The 19822-nt window shown below is 35.8% G+C and overlaps 1 pseudogene; it reads left to right on the top strand.

The window, feature by feature from the left end:
• Window positions 1–19433: 19433 nt before the first annotated feature.
• Window positions 19434–19557, top strand: LOC114009083 (uncharacterized; annotated as a pseudogene).
• The last annotated feature ends 265 nt before the right edge of the window (window positions 19558–19822 follow it).

Here is a 19822-nt window from a genome sequence, read left to right as displayed (position 1 = left end):
TGTTTTGAAAAACAAGAGGAAGGTAATAAGAGAAAAGCACAACCTAACTTGAAATAGAGTAAAGTCAGAATATTTTCATTGATGGCTAACGAGGATTATTCTATAATTACTGCACCACAGCCCTGAAAGTGAGTCACTGAGAACTGAATATTTATAAGCTTTCTGACCTCAAAAAATTCAAAATCTTAAATGGGGTCACCTAAGGAGACTGTGGAAAACTTCCATGCAACTTATTGGCAGATGATTTCAGTTCTTATTTCAACAAGCTTGGTATGAAATGCATGCCATCTGGTTACAGAGAAAATTCTAGTGCGTATTAACTGCTTGTGTGAGAGACATTCCTGCCATTTAGTTGTAAATGATTGCACCTGCAAGTGAAAAAAAGCAAAAAAGCATGTCTTATCATTTGCTCCCAGGGCTGGAAGATTTGATGACACAATACTGCTATTTCATCCACTTTTAAATCTGCGTCTGATGGGTACAGCTGTTCCACCACAACTATTTTGAATATGCTGTGTTGTATACTGGAACAGGGTGGTTGGGTAAGATTTCAATAGCACTAAATGCGAAGACTGCATTGATCCCTTTCCATTTCTGCAAGGCGTTCTGACTATTTCAGGATAAAATGCAGGTATTTCCGATTTAGATTTTTTTTTTTTTTTGGCTATAGGGATGTGTGCTCATTGGAGAGAGAGAGACAGAGAAGGAGAGGGGGAGGAAGGGAGGGAGAGAGAAAGCATACCCCCGGGGGGATAGCCACACTGCAGTCCCATCTCTTTCATTCTCTTCTCTGGCTTTGGGTGCAAAGACACTCCTGTCCAGTGTGTGTTTTATTTATCTATTTTTTTTGGAGAGGTTTTTGCTATAGGGCACGTGCACTTGCCAGAAAGACAGAGAGAGACAGAGATAGCGAGAAATCACCCCTCAGGGGGAATGGCCATGCCGCAATCCCTTCTCCTCTATTCTCCTCTCGGCATCCTGGGCATGCACGCACATGCGCCTGGCGTGAGTTTAAGCCACCGGGTCTGGGACTCGAACCACAGTCGACTACGTGGGAGTTCAGCAACATAGCCATTATGCTAACTGTTGGTCCCTGCAGTGTGTTTTTTAAGCCTGCCGACTTTGGGGCTTTAACTCCACTGTCAGTCACGTGAAATTCAGCCACCTCAACCACCTTGCCACAGGCTGTCTCCTGGTTTCGATTTTAACCCTATAAAAGACAAAACAATCCTCTATATTCCAGGCCTGACATACCTGAGATGACTGCAGATCTCTGCCCAAGATAAAGTCATGTTGGCAAGAGAAACCTCCATAGGCAGGTCTTTACTTTCCCAGTGAAACAATAGCGATGATCTATGCACTTAACCAGAAAACCCCATTACAAAGAGCCAAAGAACCGTGAAACCACCGCAGCAACTACAGTCTAACTATATTGCTGGTCCAAACTTATTTCATTCGTGATGCACTGTGTTCTCACTTTGCAAAGCCAGCACAGACTAAAGGAGTTTCTGTTGGTACACCAAAAAGATGATAGAAATCAGATACAGTTCATTCATATCCAAACTCTGCCACTTATTAGCCATATGATCGTAGGGAAATGGCTTGCATTCTCTGAGTTTTAATGTCTTAAGGGAACATTAAATACAATTATCCCAGAGAAGATGAGAAGTTTTAATGAAGTATTATATTTGAAAGTGCTTGGCACATAGAGCTAAATAAATGTTAATCGAATGTCTTTCCTCCAACTCAAGTGTTACAGAAGAGCTCTAGTGCTTTCGTCTTCCCCGACTGATCTCATCTACCTGCTGTTTTTTTATTCCTCTTAATGTAATGAACATTGTTTATAGAATTAGATCACTATTGGATGTAACTATGGCAGGATCCCACCAGTGGACCTCATCTTATTCTTCCACACGTATGAAAACTTTCTAGGCAGTGGATTTAATTTCTTTTTTCCTGAATGGGTGTTTTGATTATTTTTGCCAGGAGTAATGTCTTTCATAGAACAGAACAATTTAGATTTTGATGTGCCCACATACCAGACAATATGGCAGTCAAAGTCCTAGGAATACTGAGCTATTCAATGAAGTAATGACAAACATATCTATTCAACTCCATCAACCTCAAGGGAGTAGCATACTTTGTCTTCAGAAATGCGATTGGAACTATCAATTATGGCAACTGAGTAATAACTTGGGCTGAAACTCTGGAACGGGCAACCGGGCTTGTGGTTTACCTGATGAAACCTTTAAATCAAGAGGTATGATGAAGAAATCAAAACCAAATGGTGAAATCTCTAAAGACAGGCAGCAAGTTGTCCACAGAGAAGGCACAGTGTAGAATGGAGCCAGAGACCCGCAGTAGAAGTTCCTGGCTCCTGCCCATCTTTGAAGAGGCTCATGCGTTTCACTGGTTTACTCTATGCTCTTTCTTCTGGTTCTTAGTCTTTTTTTTCCTAGGAAAAAACATTAAACAGACACATTATTAGAAAACCTAAAGGCAAAACCTCATATTATATGAAAGGTCTTACAGATAAAAACATTATCATTTTATTCATTTCTAAACTAAATTTTCAGGGATATTAATGTTCTTTTAAAACATTTAATTTTACTATGCCAGATCTAAATCATGGAAATTTGTTGTTTAAAGCATTTAGTTTCCCTTAACACCACTTTAACAGTTGATATATATGATTAATAATATATATCTTTTAAATCAATGTTTTATCTTCAAAATGTTTCATATTCATTAATAACATGTTTCATAGTCAAAATTATTTTTTAAAGAGCTCATGCTCCCTTGGCTAGAATTAGTTAATTCACATGAATTATGTTTTGATTAAAGGAATTTCTTTTTCACTGAGTTCATGTGATTTTTAGAAAAAAGTATTTAATAGTTCAGTATTGCACTTGCATTTTATTCATCAAAGCTGGGATTTGATTTGCTGCATATTAAATTTGCTGCTACTAAAAACATTACTTAAATAATTGTTGGATTATGGCACAGGTTGGTTAAGGTCAAGGAGACTAAATCACATCTTGGCTCTTAGAAATGACAGAACATATCTGTTTTGATTAGGGAGGTACCGTGCTCAAAAAGTCCTCTCTCTGGGATCATACCACTTTGTTATTTTAAGATCTTTAATATTTTATGCATTATGCATTTGTCAGACAAGAAGAGATTCCCCCCCACTAAAAAAGGAAATTGTGGCCAAAAATAACAGTTATGTTCCAGTTGGTAAAAGTTAACCAAAACTATAAAAATACAAGGTGCAATTCTGCAAAGAAAAGAATTTAAACATTATAATTAGTCATGAATTAGTATTTTATGTTGATTTTGATCTTTACATTTTGCTTGGTCTTAAAAATAGGGTGGTTTTGAAATTAAATGTATTACAAATACTCTTTTAATGTAAACCATCATTCAGTACCTAAGGCTGCTTTTAATTCTTTAGCTTTCTGTGTTTAATTGCAGTTATGCTCTTTATAGAAATGTATTCCTAATTTTTCATTTTGTCCTTCACAGAAATATAGTGTCAGTTTCTAATTTTACCCCAAAGTGAGGACTCAGGCTAGGGAACTGGGTAGGAAGGATAATTGTGGCATAGAGGAAGAGAAGGGAGAAAAAAAAGGAAGACTTTTCTTTGTCTTTATAACTACATTTCTCTGCTTTTATCCTTTGAGCTCTAGTTTAACATCACTTCTTCCTTAGACTGAAAGCCCTCAACCCAGAATAAGGTAGATATTTTGTGATTTAGCCTATTCAATTGGCCCAATTTCATTTTCTGAAAGGATAATGACAACATAATAACCCATTCCTAGAAAGTCACACACACATGCACACACACACACAGACACAGACACAGACACACACACACACACACACACACACACACACACACACATGAAAACACAGACGCACACGGCTAGCTTTGATAGTTGGAGTAGGCTGGAGGAGAATAAGAATGGTTAGGAGCAGAGGAAGCGAGAGGAGGAAGAGATACGTCCCGAGAGAACTATGTATAGTAAGCTTATTCTGGCACTTACATATACCCCTTCCTGTGCACTTCCATCTTTAGTTTTCTATTTCTTTCATTCTCTTCATGGATCTTTATTGATAAAGTACTGCCCTAGACCCAGGAAGTCAGAGTTATTGGCCCCTATTGGTTGGAAGGTGGGAAGAAGTAGAGTATCTACCACTATTTCCATGATGATTCTGTTGGGAAATGCTTCATGGATTTCAAATGACCACCCTCAGATAACTTAAGAACAAACTCTTCCTGTTTGTGTGACTAGATATATTGATATCTTTTTATCCAGAATAGATCTAGTCACATCCCTTTCACTAACCTCCTGATTCTTTCAGGAAGGACCACCACTTTGCCCAGCTCTGAGTTCCAAGCTGTGTTTTTACACGGTCTCATTTGCTGCTCGCTTGGTTGTTGAGTGCTGACTGAAGTGGTATCAGTAATGGCTTAGTACTAGTGATGCAGGGAATATAAACAGCCATATTAAGTTTGAAGACCTAAAGTCCTGGGTCTCTAATGGTGAGGCACCAAGATAGCATCCTCCTCTATTGTTTCAAACATTTCTTCTTCCATTAATATTCTTCTGGGTAATCATTTACAGACAAGGAAAAAAAAAGTTCTCACATTGCATCAAATGTCTTTCATGATCTCCTTTTTACTTCTTAATCTTTATCTCTCACCCTGCTCACTTAATACTGAACAATTTGCAAATCATCGAATATACTTTTTCATACTGCTTCCAGCCCTGAGTATATACAGTTGGACTTTAATTCCATTTTCCATAAGTTTTTAAAAATACCTTCATACTTACTGTATCTTTTGACACTTTTAATATAATCAAATTTGATGTTCATATCACCATTCTGAGCCAGTGGTTCTATGTTCAGAGAAGAATATGACTGAAGAAATGGCCGCAAGTTCAGTAATACTAATGAGGAAGAGATCTTATTACTTACAATATGGAAATTAAGATACTATCAAGTTTCATGTTTCATATGCACTAAGACAGCTAACCTAACTTCAACACTTGATAAAAGATGGAGGCACAAATGATAATAATTTTTTATCAAACTTCAAAATAAATGTATTTTTAATACTTTGTTTATAAAAAATGTGTGTGAGAGATTAGGCCTTTGATTTTGTTTGTAAGAAATCTAGGAAGCTATTAGAACTATAAACTATTTCAGCAAGATTGGAGGATACAAGGTCAATATATAAAAAGAAAATCAATTGTATTTCTACACATAGATAATGTTCAATATGAAAATGGTAGTAAGAGGGACCAGCAGTTAGCGTAATGGCTATGTCACTGGAGTCCCATGTAGCCGACAGCAGTTTGAGTCCCGGACCCGTTGGCTTAAACTCACGCCAGGTGCATGTGCGCACATGCCCAAGATCCCGAGAGGAGAATGGAGGAGAAAGGATTGCAGCGTGGCCATCCCCTGTGGGGGGTGATTTCTCGCTTTCTATCTCTCTGTCTCTCTCTGTCTGTCTGGAGAGCGCATGTGCCCTATAGCAAAAACCTCTCAAAAAAAAAAATGATAATAAGAAATCAGGCCCATTTTCAATACCATGGAAAAGAATAAAATACTTAGGAATAAATTTAAGAAAAGAATAATAAGACTTACATTCAGAAAACTATAGAACATAGAAATTACAGAAGACCTAAGGGAATGGAAAAACATTTCATGTTCATACATTAGAGGACTCAGTATGCTAAGATGGCAATATTTCCATATTGCACTACAAATTTAACACAATTTCTATCAAAATCTATGCTTCCTCTTTTTGTGTAAATTTAGAAATTGATACTGAAATTCATATGGAATTACATGGGACCCAGAATATGCAAAGCAATCCTGAAAAATACCCAGAGTTTTAAAAATCAGACTTTATGATTCAAAACTGTATACAAAGCTTAAAGATCAAGATTGGTAGTCAAAGGATAGACATTTGGATCAAGGAATACAATTTTGAGTCTAAAAATAAACCTTAAGTCAGTGCTGGCATGGTGGTTAAGGCAGCTAGATCTCACATGGCTGACTGTGAGGTTTGAATTCTGGACCTGGTGGCTTGAAAAACACTCTAGGTGCACATGCATGTGTGACTAAAATCCTGAGAGGAGCATGGGAGAAGGGATTGCAGTGTAGCTATGCCCTCTGGCAGGTACTTTCTCAGTCTCTCCTGGCAAGTACATATGCCTTACAGCAAAAAAACTAAAACTAAAAAAATAATGAATTAAAATAAAATAAGCCTTTTGTTATAGGCAAGAGATTTAACCAAGCACGTTCAAATGATCTAATATGGAAAAAAAAATTAGTAAGTGGTACTGAAACTACTTAGCAAAAGAATGGAGATGAAGCTATACTGTATACCATCCACAATATTAATCCAAATTGATTATAGAGTAACTATAGCTTAGGTGGAACTGTGAGAGTAAATCTTCACGATCTTGAGGTAGGATATGACACTAAAAACACAACAAACTAAAGGAAAAATAAATAAATATGTTTTTATTCAAGAAAAAACCTTTGTGCCATGAAACAAACAAAATCCCAAATGATCAAAATAGTGAAAAAACCCCTGTAGAGTTAGAAAAATAACCTGTAAATAATTAAATTGATAAGGGACTTTTATCTAGAATATATTTGAATTCATACAACTCAACAATAAAAAGACAAATAGCATGATTTAAAAATGCGCAAAGGATAAACACAAATTTCCCTAAAGGTGTATGTATTATAGAAATGGACAGTAAGCACCTGGAAAGGTGTTTAACATTGTTAATCATTAGGGAATTTATGCAAGTCAAAACATATTGAAATACCACTTTACACTCATTAGAACGATTACAATCAAATAGATATTACCAAGTTTTGGACAGACTGTGAAGTTGGAACACATATACATTGCTGATGGGAATGTAAAATTATACAGCTGCTTTGTGAAGTAGTTTGAGAGTTCTCTAAAATGTTCAGCATAGCATTACCATGAAATTTCACAACTTCATTTTTAGGTATATAACCAAGAGAATGAAAAAACTTAGATTCATGCAAGATCTTGTGATGAATATTTATGGTAGTATTATTTGTAAATTGCCCAAAAGTGGAAACATCTCAAATCTCAAATGCTCATCAATTTATGCATGGATAAATGAAATATATATCCATTAACTGGACTATTATTTGGCCACAAAAAGAAATGAAATACTTATAAATGCTATAGCATGAAACAGCCTTGGGAACATACTAAGTGGAAAAAGACTGCCATTGAAGATCACAATTTGTATGAATCCATTGTGTAACATGTCTAGAACATGTAAATCTTTAGAAAAATGGTTGCCTAAGGCTGGGAAATGGGATAGGAGCAATTGCTAATGGGTTAAGGAGGTTTCTTTCGGGAATGATAAAAACATTCTAAAATTAAATCGTGGTGATGGTTGCATTAAGTGTCCATATACTAAAAAAAAACACTGACTTGCATGCCATTTTAAATTTTTTAAAAAATTGCTATATGACACATGTACTTGTCAGAGACAAAGAAAGAGGACGTGAGATAGCATCCCTGCAATGGGGGGGGGGTGGCCATGCCACAGTCCCTTCTCCTTCATTCTCCTTTGGGGATTGCGGGGACATATGCACATGCGTCTGAAGTTTCTCAAGGCACCTGAGGTTTAGATTGAGCAGTCGGCCATGTGAGATCTGGCTTCCTTAACTCCCATACCCCTGGCTGGCCCACATTGTATTTTAATGTATTTAATGTATTTCATCACTTTTAATGAGTGACTTTTATGTATTTGAATTACATCTCAATAAAGCTATTAAAAAGCTGTTTAGAAGACTTCAACTAGTTTGAATCAAAACAATTTCTAGTCGATTACCAGTTGAATTATACTGAATACTGAAAGTTATGGCCCCATGGAAAGAGCAGCATTGGAAAGTTCGTATTTGGTTCATGGCTCTGAAAATGGAATTATGCTTTCAAATTTATTACAAGTTAACATCTGTCTGTGCCTATAAATGTCAATGAAAAGTTGTGGTCAGTTTTAAAATCAAATTTACCCACTGGTCTTACTCTAAAAATGGCCAGCCTTTCAATGATCAAAAAAAAAAAAACAAAAAAAAAACCACCCTGTTTTTAATCTCAACGCAAGTCCAGAGGAGAGTTGTGACAAACTCAAAGAGGTTTTTGTTCCCTGGAATACTGTCACTTCATTATTCCAAAGCAGTGGTGAAGTTGTAACGCATCTTCTAATGGAAGTCAACCACATTTAAAAATAAAAGAAATCGTGTGAAATATTTACGTGTATAGTAATATGTAAATAATTTAACGCTCAGATTAGTTGCTTCTGTAAGACTTTTTGGTTTTTTAGAGAAAACACACTTCAACATATAGTTTTAGCCAAATGCATTTTTGGAACCAAAGAAGTTCATTGCCCTCCTGATACAGATTTTAGCTTTTATACATTACTATAATTTGTATTCTTCAAGGAAAAAGAATTGCTTTCTGAACACAATTTTATTTTTGAAGTGGATTCGAAGAGTCATTAATTGGACTTCAAGATAAATCAATTTGGGAGGACAAGTTGGTATGTAGAAATATATCTCGAAAAGAGATTAATGACATTGAAGGAAATAATAAATAGCATGTTTCCTTGGAAATGGACTGTAAACACCCAGTGTCTGATTGACATTGTGCATCTGCAATTCACAGCCCTCCCACCTAACACTCAATATTTATTAGAAACACAGCTGTTAAGGGTCTTTTGGCACTGCACACTAACTAGGTTACCAACTAACTTAACAAAATGTTCATTTTTATCATGGTTATTTTTTATTTATTTTTTATTCATTTTTTTGAGAGGTTTTTCGCTATAGGGCAGGTGCGCTTGCCAGACAGACAGAGAGATACATAGAGACAGAAAGTGAGAAATCACCCCCCGGGGGGATGGTCATGCCGCAGTCCCTTCTCCTCCATTCTCCTCTCGGGATCTTGGGCACACACGCACACGCGCCCGGCGTGAGTTTTAAGCCACCGGGTCCGGGATGCGAACCGCGGTCAACTACGTGGGAGTCCAGCGACATAGCCATTACGCTAACTGCTGGTTCCCTATCATGGTTATTGATATTTACTTCTATAAAGTCAATGGCTTCACTTTTCTTTATTTGGCAAGATACTTCAGTGACCAATAGACAGGTTGGGCTGATCAGAGATGAAAACGTTGTACCTGAAAGAAATGGGTAAGTGAGAGCAGGCAGTAGCCATGATCTTTCTTTGGGTCATTGTTTCTGTTCCTAAATGCTGTGAGTTAATTTTTATGACCTCTTCCTGTAAGTGGCATGTATTGATGAGTTCTTAAATAGCTTTTACCCCTTTGGCAGTTGTAAACAATTCTAGACTTCAAGTGAGATACTAGAATTCAGGAAGTCATACCTGAACATATACATAGACAGAATTGAGGTCAGGGCCCTCTTTCTCTGACCATACCATTAAGTTATTGATTTGGATTTACATGGATCAAGAGTCAGTTCAGAATAACTATTTTCAACTTTTTTAATGTTGGCGGGACTTCCCCAAATCTTTTAAAATTGCTATATTGAATTGTATGCATTTGCTGTTTCTCAAAAATGACCACGTTAAGTTCCAACTAAAACAGAAAAATACATTGTATTCAATTTTTTTTTATTTTTGCATAATTCAATGGAGGATAGCATGTGTTCAAAAGGAAGCACACTACATAGGGACTTTGTGGAAGTAGAAAGATATCAGATCAGGTATTCTCTGACTTTTATGTCAAATTTTTAGCCAGAGAAAACAAGTTTTATAAATATTATGAAAAAGTGAACCAGCAAGTTTGCTATTCATTCCCTGTGTAAAGTAGAAAAGATACTGTATATTCCGATGATTATGATCAGGAAATAATTTCTCACTACCTCCACCCCTATGAAATCGTGCAGTTTGTACAGTTCTATTAATAAAAGAACATTTAATTATTATTATAAAAAAACACATGTGAATGAATGCTCCTGAATAGGGCAATAACCAGAATGTATGCTATAATTTCTGACATTACTAGGAAGACCTTTTTGACATATACTTCTTCCTGAACTATGTTTGCTGGCTGTAAGGCAAGGTGATAGTGCTGTTTGATCTTTGAAATTCTAGACTATTTAAAAAAATAATTAACAAAAAGAGGGAAGAAAATGCCAAAATTGTAATCGTGCAGTGTAAGAGCAAGGACTTTTGAGTCACACCCACTTGAGTTTATTTTATTCCCTCAGACACTGGTTTCTCGAACCTGGAGTATGTTACTGTAACCACACTAAACCTGCAGGCCTCATGTCTGAAACTGGCAGAATATTATGGTCTGCATCAGCTACCTGTGAGAATAACATTTTTAGAGGGCCACTTTAATCATTTCAAATATTCCTAAATTCTCTTCTGTAAAGCATTCAATTAAGTATTAATACAACAACTTTCTAATGTTATATTACTTATAGCATTAGAAGCATTATATTATCTCTCCAACCATACCTAGTAATCTCAAAGGAAGGTAGATTTCAAAATACATGAAATAGATGCTATTTAAGTTTAAAGATAGAAAGGCTATAGTAATTAACTTGACCAGCATGCATATATGTGTATTTGAGAATCTATTTACAGGTAGATACTATTTTTAAAATTTAACTGTATTTGCTTATTTTAATTTGGCTAGAGAGGGGCAGAGAGAGAGAAAGAGAGAGAGTGAGCAAGCCAGCCAGGACTCATACTGCAGTTGGCCATATGGAAGTCCAGCACCTTTAACCACCATGCCACCTGCTGGCCCCAACAGGTAGCTACTCTTAAAAGTGGGTGAAAGTCAATGGAAACAAGACACATCACAACCTTCTGGCACTTAAGAACACTAGACAGCACTTCCCTATACTTGGGGGCTATTTTAAACAGCAAAATCACCAACAAAAAGCAAGACAATGTGGAAAATGTGTCATTACATAGAGAAGGAAAAGGAAGCTCATTTATGGAACAAGAGCTGAAACAAGAAGGCAAAGCACCACCTTATTTGACCTCAGCTGGGAACGTGCATGCTGGGTGGCTCAACTTTGTCGCTTTGCCCATGTCTATCCATGACGAGGAAAGTGCCATGAATATTGATTTTGAGGCTATAAATACATTTTAATGAATAGTCAAGTTCACAGATACAGAATCTGTAAATACTGTGGATCAACAGTTTACAGTCCTCACTTGGGGTGGGTCTGTTGTATTTGGGAATAATGATGTAACCTCCCACACTCCCACACTATTGTTCTCAGTGTATTATATTTTAGAATTTTTAAATAAGATTTATCAGACTTTTGTTTACATAGAAATTATTATATATTCTTACTTGAAAAATTAAGCTGGCTTTTTTTTTTTTCTTTTTCCCTTCTTGTTTTATTAAAGTATGTTTTACTTTTTTTCTTTTAGAGCATAGTTTGGTAAGTTTTAGCAAACATATAGTCATGTAACCAGCAGAAAAATCAAGGTATAGAGCAATTAATACGCCTCAAAAATCCCCGCATGCTTCTTTGCAGTCACCCTTTCCCCTGACCCTGGTCTCTGGCAACTGATCTGAGTTTTGTCTCCATAGTTTTGCCCTTTTTAGAAAGTTACAAACCCAGGTACTTTCCCAGTCATGCCACACTGGGCCACCACCTGGCCCTTCTGTTACTGATTTCTGATATTATTTCACTGTGCTCAAATAATAAATTTATGTGACCCAGGACCAAGAGATGGCATAATGGTTACATGGCTTTTGCCTCTGACATAGTTGACAGTGGTTCAGGTCCTGGACTCGCAACTTAAAACTCATGGCGGGCATGTGTATATGTGTGCCCAAAATCCTGAGAGGAGAATGGAGGAGAAGGGATTGTGGCATGGCCATTCCCCCTTGAGGGTGATTTCTTGCTTTCTGTCACGATGTCTCTCTGGCAATTGCACATGCCCTAGCAAAAATTTCTCTAAGAACAAAACAAAAATAAATAAATTTATATGGCTTATGTCCTTGTAAACTTACTGAGTTTTTAATGGGTCAAGCAAGATATAGTCTTTTTCTACTACAAATAAGTCTTCATTCTTGTATTTTTTTTTTTTTGTGGAGGAGTCTATAAATGTGAGTTAGGTCAAACTGATGGACAGTATTGTTCAAGTTTTCTGCACCTAACTGGTCTTAAATATCTTTGTCCTATCCGTTAATAAGGTGGAATGATGAAACATTTGTCTGTGCTTATTTGTTGACTGGTTTCTTCTTTGTTCTGGTTTCATCATGTAGTTTCATCATATATTTTTAAGCTTTGTTATTAAGCATAACCATTTAGAATAGTTATGTCCTCTTCATGTATTGATCTCTTCATTGAAATAATCTTTTTGTTCCTGGTAAGACACTCTTTTCTGAAATCATCTTTTTTTCTGATTTTTTTGATAGAGACACTCCAGATTTACTTGAATTACTGTTAACATAATAAATCTTTTTCCTTTCTTTTATTGTTAATATATTTGTGTGTTTATATTTTAAGTAGATTCTAATAGATAGCATGTGATGGGCTGTTGCTTTCTTCATACATCCAGCAATCTATGCTTTTTTTTTTTAGGTTTTTGCCATATGGCATGTGTACTCACCAGAGAGAAAGAGACAGAGAGAAAGAGAGAAATCACTTCCTAGGGAACTTGGTTATGCTTGCAGTTCCTTCTCTTCCATTTTCCTCTTGGGATTTTGGGAAAGCACGCACAGAGGACTGGGTGTGGGACTCGAAACATTGTTTGCCATGTGGGAGTATCATGCCCCCACCACCACACCATCTGCTAGTCCAATCTATTCCTTTTAATTAGGGTAGTTATATCCTTTAATTTAATGTGATTATCACTATGGTTACAGTTAAATCTATCATTTGCTACTTGTTTTCCATGTATCCCACTTCTTCATTCCTTGGTGCTTATTTGTCTACCTTTTTTGAATTAACTTTCTTTGAAAATTAATATTTATTTTTTAGCTGTAAAATTTAGTTTGTGTTTCCAGTGGTTGTATAGTGTGCATTTTTAATTTATCGCAATCTACCTTCATGCAGTATTTTATTACATCATATATAATAAAAGAACCCTGCTACAGTATACTTTCATTTTTCCTACGTGTTTGAACTATTGTCATACGATTTACTTCTACATTTGTTTTAAATCTTTTTAAAAATCTTTTTATTTAAATATTTTTAATTTAAATAGTCAACTTTGTTTTTCTTTCTTTCTTTCTTTCTTTCTTTCTTTCTTTCTTTCTTTCTTTCTTTCTTAATGAGCGAGACACAAAGAGTGCAGGAGGGAGAAAGAAAATAGGGAGTTTTGATAGGGTATCACCAAGTTTCTCAGTCCTTTGGCACAATCCTGCTAGTTGGCTAGGACTGCGTTGTGCACCACCATATACAATGCATTTAGTTGAGCCAGGAAATGAACCTGGGTCTCTCATACAGCTTACGCCACTGTGCAGAGAGGTCTTCCCACTTGTACCACCATGGCTGGTTATCAATGAACTTTTTAAACAGTCTTATTGATGTATATTTTACATATCACAAAATCCATCTATTTCCAATGTACAATTCAAGGATTTTTAGTAACTTTATCAAATGGTGTGACCATGAAAATGAATCAATTTAAAACATTCTTATTTTCTCAATAATATCACATATCAGTTTATAGTTAATTCCTATTCTGTCTATCCATAGCTCCAGCCAAGCTGATATACTTTCTATCAAATAAATTTGCCTTTTCTAGATATTTTATCTAAGTGGAATCACATAATAGTTTGATCTCTTATGTCTGGCTCCTTTTACTTAACATAATGTTTTTGAGTTTCATTCATGACAGCTTCTTTTTATTGCTGAATAATGTTCCAACTTTTGGCATAATAAATAATGTCCTTATGAATATTCAAATGAGTGTCTTTGTGTGGACATGTGTCTTAAGTTCTCTTGGGTAGATATCTAGGTGTGAAATGACTGAGTTTTATGATAGTTATATGTTTAACTTTTTAACAAGTTGCCAACTGTTTTCCAAAATGGCTGCATCATTTTATATTTCCACCAGCAGTATCTGAGAGTTCCATTTTCTCCACATCATCATCATCATTTGTTAACATCTGCTGTATATATTATATCCATCCTATTGTTTGTGAAATGGTATCTCATTGTAGTTTGCATTTGCATTTTTCTAGTGATTGAAGATGTTGAGCATATTTTCATGTCATTGTTAGTCATTCATATATCTTCTTTTGTGAAATATCTGTTCATATGTTTTACCCATTTTAAAATTTTTTTGAATACAATCAAATCTTACTATTGAGTTTTAAGAGTCTTCATAAATTATGGATACCAGTCTTGTATTGATGATGTGTTTTATAAGTGTTTTCTTTCAGTCTGTTGTTCATTTTTTTCTTTCTTAATGGTGTCTTTTGAAGTATGAAAGTTTTGAAATTCGATGAGGTCAAATATTTCAAGCTTTCCTTTATAAATTGTATTTTTGGTGTCATGACGAAGACATTTTTGTTTAACCCAAAGTCTTGAAGATTTTCTCCTGTATTTACTCTATTAGTTGTACTGTCTTTCCTTTCCTGTTTGTGTCTATGAACCCATTATAAGGTAATTTCTGCATATGATGTGAGGTGTGAGTCTGTATTTGCCCTTTCCAGTATCCTCCCCTAAAACTCTAACTGCCTTGGTCTCTTGTGTTCCAACTCTGTCTCCTGAACTCGGGGAACTCACTAAATTGGGTCTGGACTCTTTCTCTGTGCCATGGTTTGGTAACTCTCTCAACACAGCAAGTTAGGGAAAGCTTAAGGTCCAATTTGTTTTAGTTCTGTTTCTTAGAGACATTTACAGTATTAACAAAATTAATTTTCAAATGTATTATACTCATTGTGAGTAAAGCATTATTTGATATATGAAATAACTTACAAATACATTTTTACAACCATGTCTACCTCATCTATTTGGTTTAAATTGTTACTAAAAATTAAAAATCTGTAAAAGAATATATTAAGAATATAGGTACTTGCAGGGTGAAGCATATTTAAGCAGTCAAGAAAAATCAGGTAATCTGTGAAACCCCTACACGTACACACACACACACACACACACACGTCCCATTTAGTTGACATTAGAAGTAATTGGTGCCTTGTTGTGACTGTCCCATCTGTTGGAATGCAGCAGAAATGTTATAGGCTGTTGATAGTTTGTAGTGTCAATCCTTCTATATAGAATTTAATCAAAGAATGTTAAAACTTGGAAGACATCTTGGGGATCATTTATAAATAGTAGTTCAACTCTCCTATTTTACATATAAAAAAGTCAAGAACTAATAGGTTAATTAGTTCACTTCATTACCACAAACACCAACTAACCAACCAACTAACCAACCAAACAAACAAACATTTCAGAGGCATTTCTAGGACATAACTCAAGGCATCTGCCCTTAGGAGTCTGTGCTATTTTACTTCAAATAATCAAGAATTGGAGCATACAAATAAATATGTTTCATTTGTGGAATGCTGGTTCTATAGATACAGGCTTAGATTACTCGAGATGCTAATTTGTCATTTGTATAATCAGGTACTTTTTAAGCCTGATTAGTATCCACTGTATCAGTTATGGTCCTGGTATTTAAAAATTCACTTTAAGTTATTAAAATAATAATGATTTTTTTTGAGAGTTTTTTGCTATCGGGCGCGTGTGCTTACCAGAAAGACAGATAGAGACAGAGAGAAAGAAAGTGAGAAATCACCCCCCAGGGCGGATGGCCATGCCTCTATCCCTTCTTCTCCATTCTCCTCTTGAGATCTTGGTCACACACGCACATGCACCCGGCGTGAGTTTAAGCCATCAGGTCTGGGACTTGAATCACGGTTGACTACATGGGAGTCCAGTGACATAACCATTACACTAACTGCTGGTCCCACTAATAATGATTTTAATGGTGGGAATTAATAGAAAGAAAAGATTGGATATATAAGTAATTATAGATCAGCATCAGTGGGAAGTTACCCTTCCACTTAGGGATAATAGTAGTAACTTAGGGCAAAAGAGCAAGAGGAGAAATTAGTTTTACAGGGACCAGTGAGAGCTTGAGCTAGGAGGCTTCCTTGTAGGAAATTTCTCCATTATCATGGAGAAATGTAGCTACTGTGATAGATACTGTGGTAAAACAGAGAAGTACCAGAGGAGAAATATCCTGATTCCCTTTTGTTCCTTCCCTGTAGTTTCTGCCAATATTTCTCAGTGTTTGAACCCCGCTAGAAATCATTTTATAAGGAAACCTACTAATGTCGTTTAGAGTGGTCAGCTTCCTGTGCCACAGAGAACAAAAATAGAAAAAAAATCAATGTGGAAATGAAGAATCAGCAGCACAGCTATGGGGTCTCAAATCTCAAAGATGTTGCTACATAGACTTTGTTAAGATGAATATACTCTGTTGGCTTTGAAGAAATGGGTATATCTTATTTAACTAGTACTTATATTCTTAGATGGGCATAACTAATGTCAAGCTTCAGGAGACCCATCAGGTAAACAAAGTTACCTTCTGGAATTTCAACCATGTCTTATATCAACCTACAATCTCATCTACTCTGAAGTCACATAGAAATATGGCAGATATGGCAGGTGGTCTCCTGGTGCTTAGCAGGCTGTGTTCTTTTATTTTTAATTAATTAATTATATTAATTACTTATTTTGCATTCTTTCACTGAACATCATCACAGCATATAAGATGCAGTTTCCCATCCTGAATACACTGTGTAATGGCTTAGGCATCCATGTTATCATCAAAAATAATTTTCCATTTCTTGTTTAATATATATATATGTATATTATGTGTATGTGTGTATATATATATATATATCTTTATCTCTCCCCATTTCTCACCCTCTGCCATATCCCACCCTCCTCCCTCTCTATCTCTAGTATCTGCAGTTGCTTTCCATTCCTCTTTATTTCTCCCCCATTTTATTGGTTAACAAAATATCTTAATTGATCTAACTGCTTTCAATAGCAAGTTCAGTTGATATATAAATATCTGTGAACAAATGTTTGACTTTAGGCATGAAACAGTGAATAAAATGAATATACTATAAAATAGCACCTAGCTGAGGCTATGTAGCTTACTGTGGTCATTAAATAGGTATTTTTTAATATGTTTTTTAATTTCAAGAAAGGTATTTTTAGCTTGCTTTAATAAATCAAAATAAAAAGATGTTAAGAGAACTTTGCTTAAGACTTAATGCCAGGAAGCAGGTTAGGATTCTGTTCAAATAGTAGTTACCTGGATCTGTCAACAATTCAAGAGAAGAAAAAAATCCTTATCTCTGAACTACAAAGCATAGAAAAAGATCAGTATTGTATTAGTCAAAAGCCATAAAATTCTATTTCATCAGCTCAGTCTCATGACTTCATCTAACTTCTGTGTGGTCCAAGCTTTCCATTTAAATTCTGGAAGATAATACTCAACTCTGGACTTTGCCCTACCATTAAGTTGGCCTTTTTCTTAGATTTTTTTTTTCTTAGATATTTTTTAACTCTTATTTCTGTGTCTGACTTTAGTTTTCCTGATATAACACTCCCTTCAGAACTTCTTGAAGAACTGGTCTGGTGTCAGAAAATTTTTCAGGTTTTGTTTATCTGAGAATGTTCTTATCTTCTCTTGTCATATGAAGGATAATCTTACTGGGTATAGTATTCCTGGTTGAAATTGTTTTTCACTCAATGCTTTGAATATATTTTCCCATTCTTTCTTTGCTCACATTGTTTCCAGTGAGAGGTCTGCTGTTAGCCCGATGGGATATCCTTTGTAAGTAACTTGTCATTTCTCTCTTGCCAGTCTGAGTACCTTATCTTTGTCTGTAGTTTTGGTCAATCTGGCTATAATGTGTCTTGGAGAAGATCTTCTGGGGTTGATTCTATTTGGGGTCTTATTTATTTCTTGGGACTGGATCTTTGAATGCCTTTCTAGATTTTAAAAGTTTTCTTCTAGGATTTCTTGGAAAAGGTTATCAATGACCTTATTAGTCTCTTCACCTTCTGGGATACCAATTATCTGGGTGTTCGGACATTTGATGATATCTAGTATTTCTCATACATTATTCTCATTTCTGGGGATTATTTTCTCAGTCTTTGTGGTGTATTTTTTTAGGCCAGCAATTCTGTTTTCTACATTTGAGATGCGATCTTCTGTATGATCTAGTCTGCCTTTAATACTTTCAAGGGAGGTTTTGATTTCCTGTATTACATCCTTCTTTAACAGTTTGATTCTTTTCTATGGTTTGTACTTCCTCTTTCAGATCATGTAAGAACTTCTTCACCTCATAGAACTCCTCGACTCTATTTTCCTGCTCTTCCAGAGTTCATTGTCTCTCCTCTCTTGCATCTCTGTTAACTTCATCATTATAAATATTTTAAATTCTTTATCAGACATTTCCATGATTTCCACTGAACTGTTTGTAAATGAAGAGGATTTATTCTTTTCCCTTGGGGGGAAGGTATTATCTTGGTTTCTCATATTTCTGGTGCCTTTGTGGTGATTTCTAGTCATCTGATGGGTTATATGCTTCTTCCTAATGTCTAGAAGTTCAATCTGAGCATTCTGGGGCATGCAGGAGGACATGATCTACAATTTCTTTGCTGTTCCATTTTTATTCCTTTGTGCAGCAGATCCAGTGGGTATTGAGGAATATGTTAACCCTAATAGTATCTGGATGTTTGGCTATAGTTCCCTTAGATCTGTCTAGACACTCAGTGAATGGAGACTGAGCAACAAAGTGGTGAGGTAAAAGAAAAAGAATAAAACATAGAGAGAAAAAAATAAAGAGAGGGAAAAAGAAGAAGAAGAAAACAACCAAAACAATTTTTTTTCAAAAAAAGCAAAAAATAAAAACCACATGGCACACCGTGTGAAATCACTAGTTCTCAGCAGCAATGGAGGAGTCTTCTTCTGAAGGCCTGCCCCTTGCCTCTTCTAGAGGGGAGGAGGAAAGGGGATTATTAGCAAGATAAAGGAAGACCTGAAAAAACAAGAGAATACTTTACCTTAAAAATTTTTTAAAAAGGAAAAATTAAAATACAAAAGAGAAGACAGAGAGAGGCAAAGAGAGACAGAGAAAATGATAGAGGGATGCTCTACCACTCAAGACTGGGGGCTGTAGGCTGAATTATCAGTAGAAAAATCTTCATTTCTCTTAGTCCCTGAAATCACTAATTCTCAGCAGCAATGGAGGAGTCTTCTTCTGAAGACTTGCCCCTTGCTTCTCCACTCAAGATAGGGAGCTGGAGGCTGAACTATCAGTAGAAAATCTTCATTTCTCCTAGTCCCTGAAATCACTAGTTCTCAGCAGCAGTGGAGGAGTCTTCTCAGCAGGCTGTGTTCTTACACTGACTGTATGGAAAGAGGAGGCAGAGAAAACCTCCATCATATACACCTCAGCCTGGATTCTGTGTCTTTTCTGTTTTGTGAATGGGGGGATGTGAAGAAAAAATAAATATGGAGAGTGTGTCTGCATGGATAATTGTGAGAGTGGGAGCAAGGGAGAATGGTAAAAGAAAATAGTGTACACTCACAAGCCTCCAAACACTGAGACCTCCATTACTCAATGAATTCATTCATTTGATAGATATTTCTTGAAAGCTCAATTACTATATTGAACAGAGTAATGCTTTCAGGTGAAGCATAAGCATGCATGAAGGGCAAGTAACAAGGTAGGTACACTGAGGTGACTACAAATTAGATTTTATA

Source organism: Tupaia chinensis, unplaced genomic scaffold (genome assembly GCF_000334495.1).
Source record: "Tupaia chinensis unplaced genomic scaffold, TupChi_1.0 Scaffold000453_1, whole genome shotgun sequence".
Classification (NCBI taxonomy): domain Eukaryota; kingdom Metazoa; phylum Chordata; class Mammalia; order Scandentia; family Tupaiidae; genus Tupaia; species Tupaia belangeri.
Note: the sequence above shows the minus strand (reverse complement) of the source record. Positions and strands in the feature narration are given on the sequence as shown.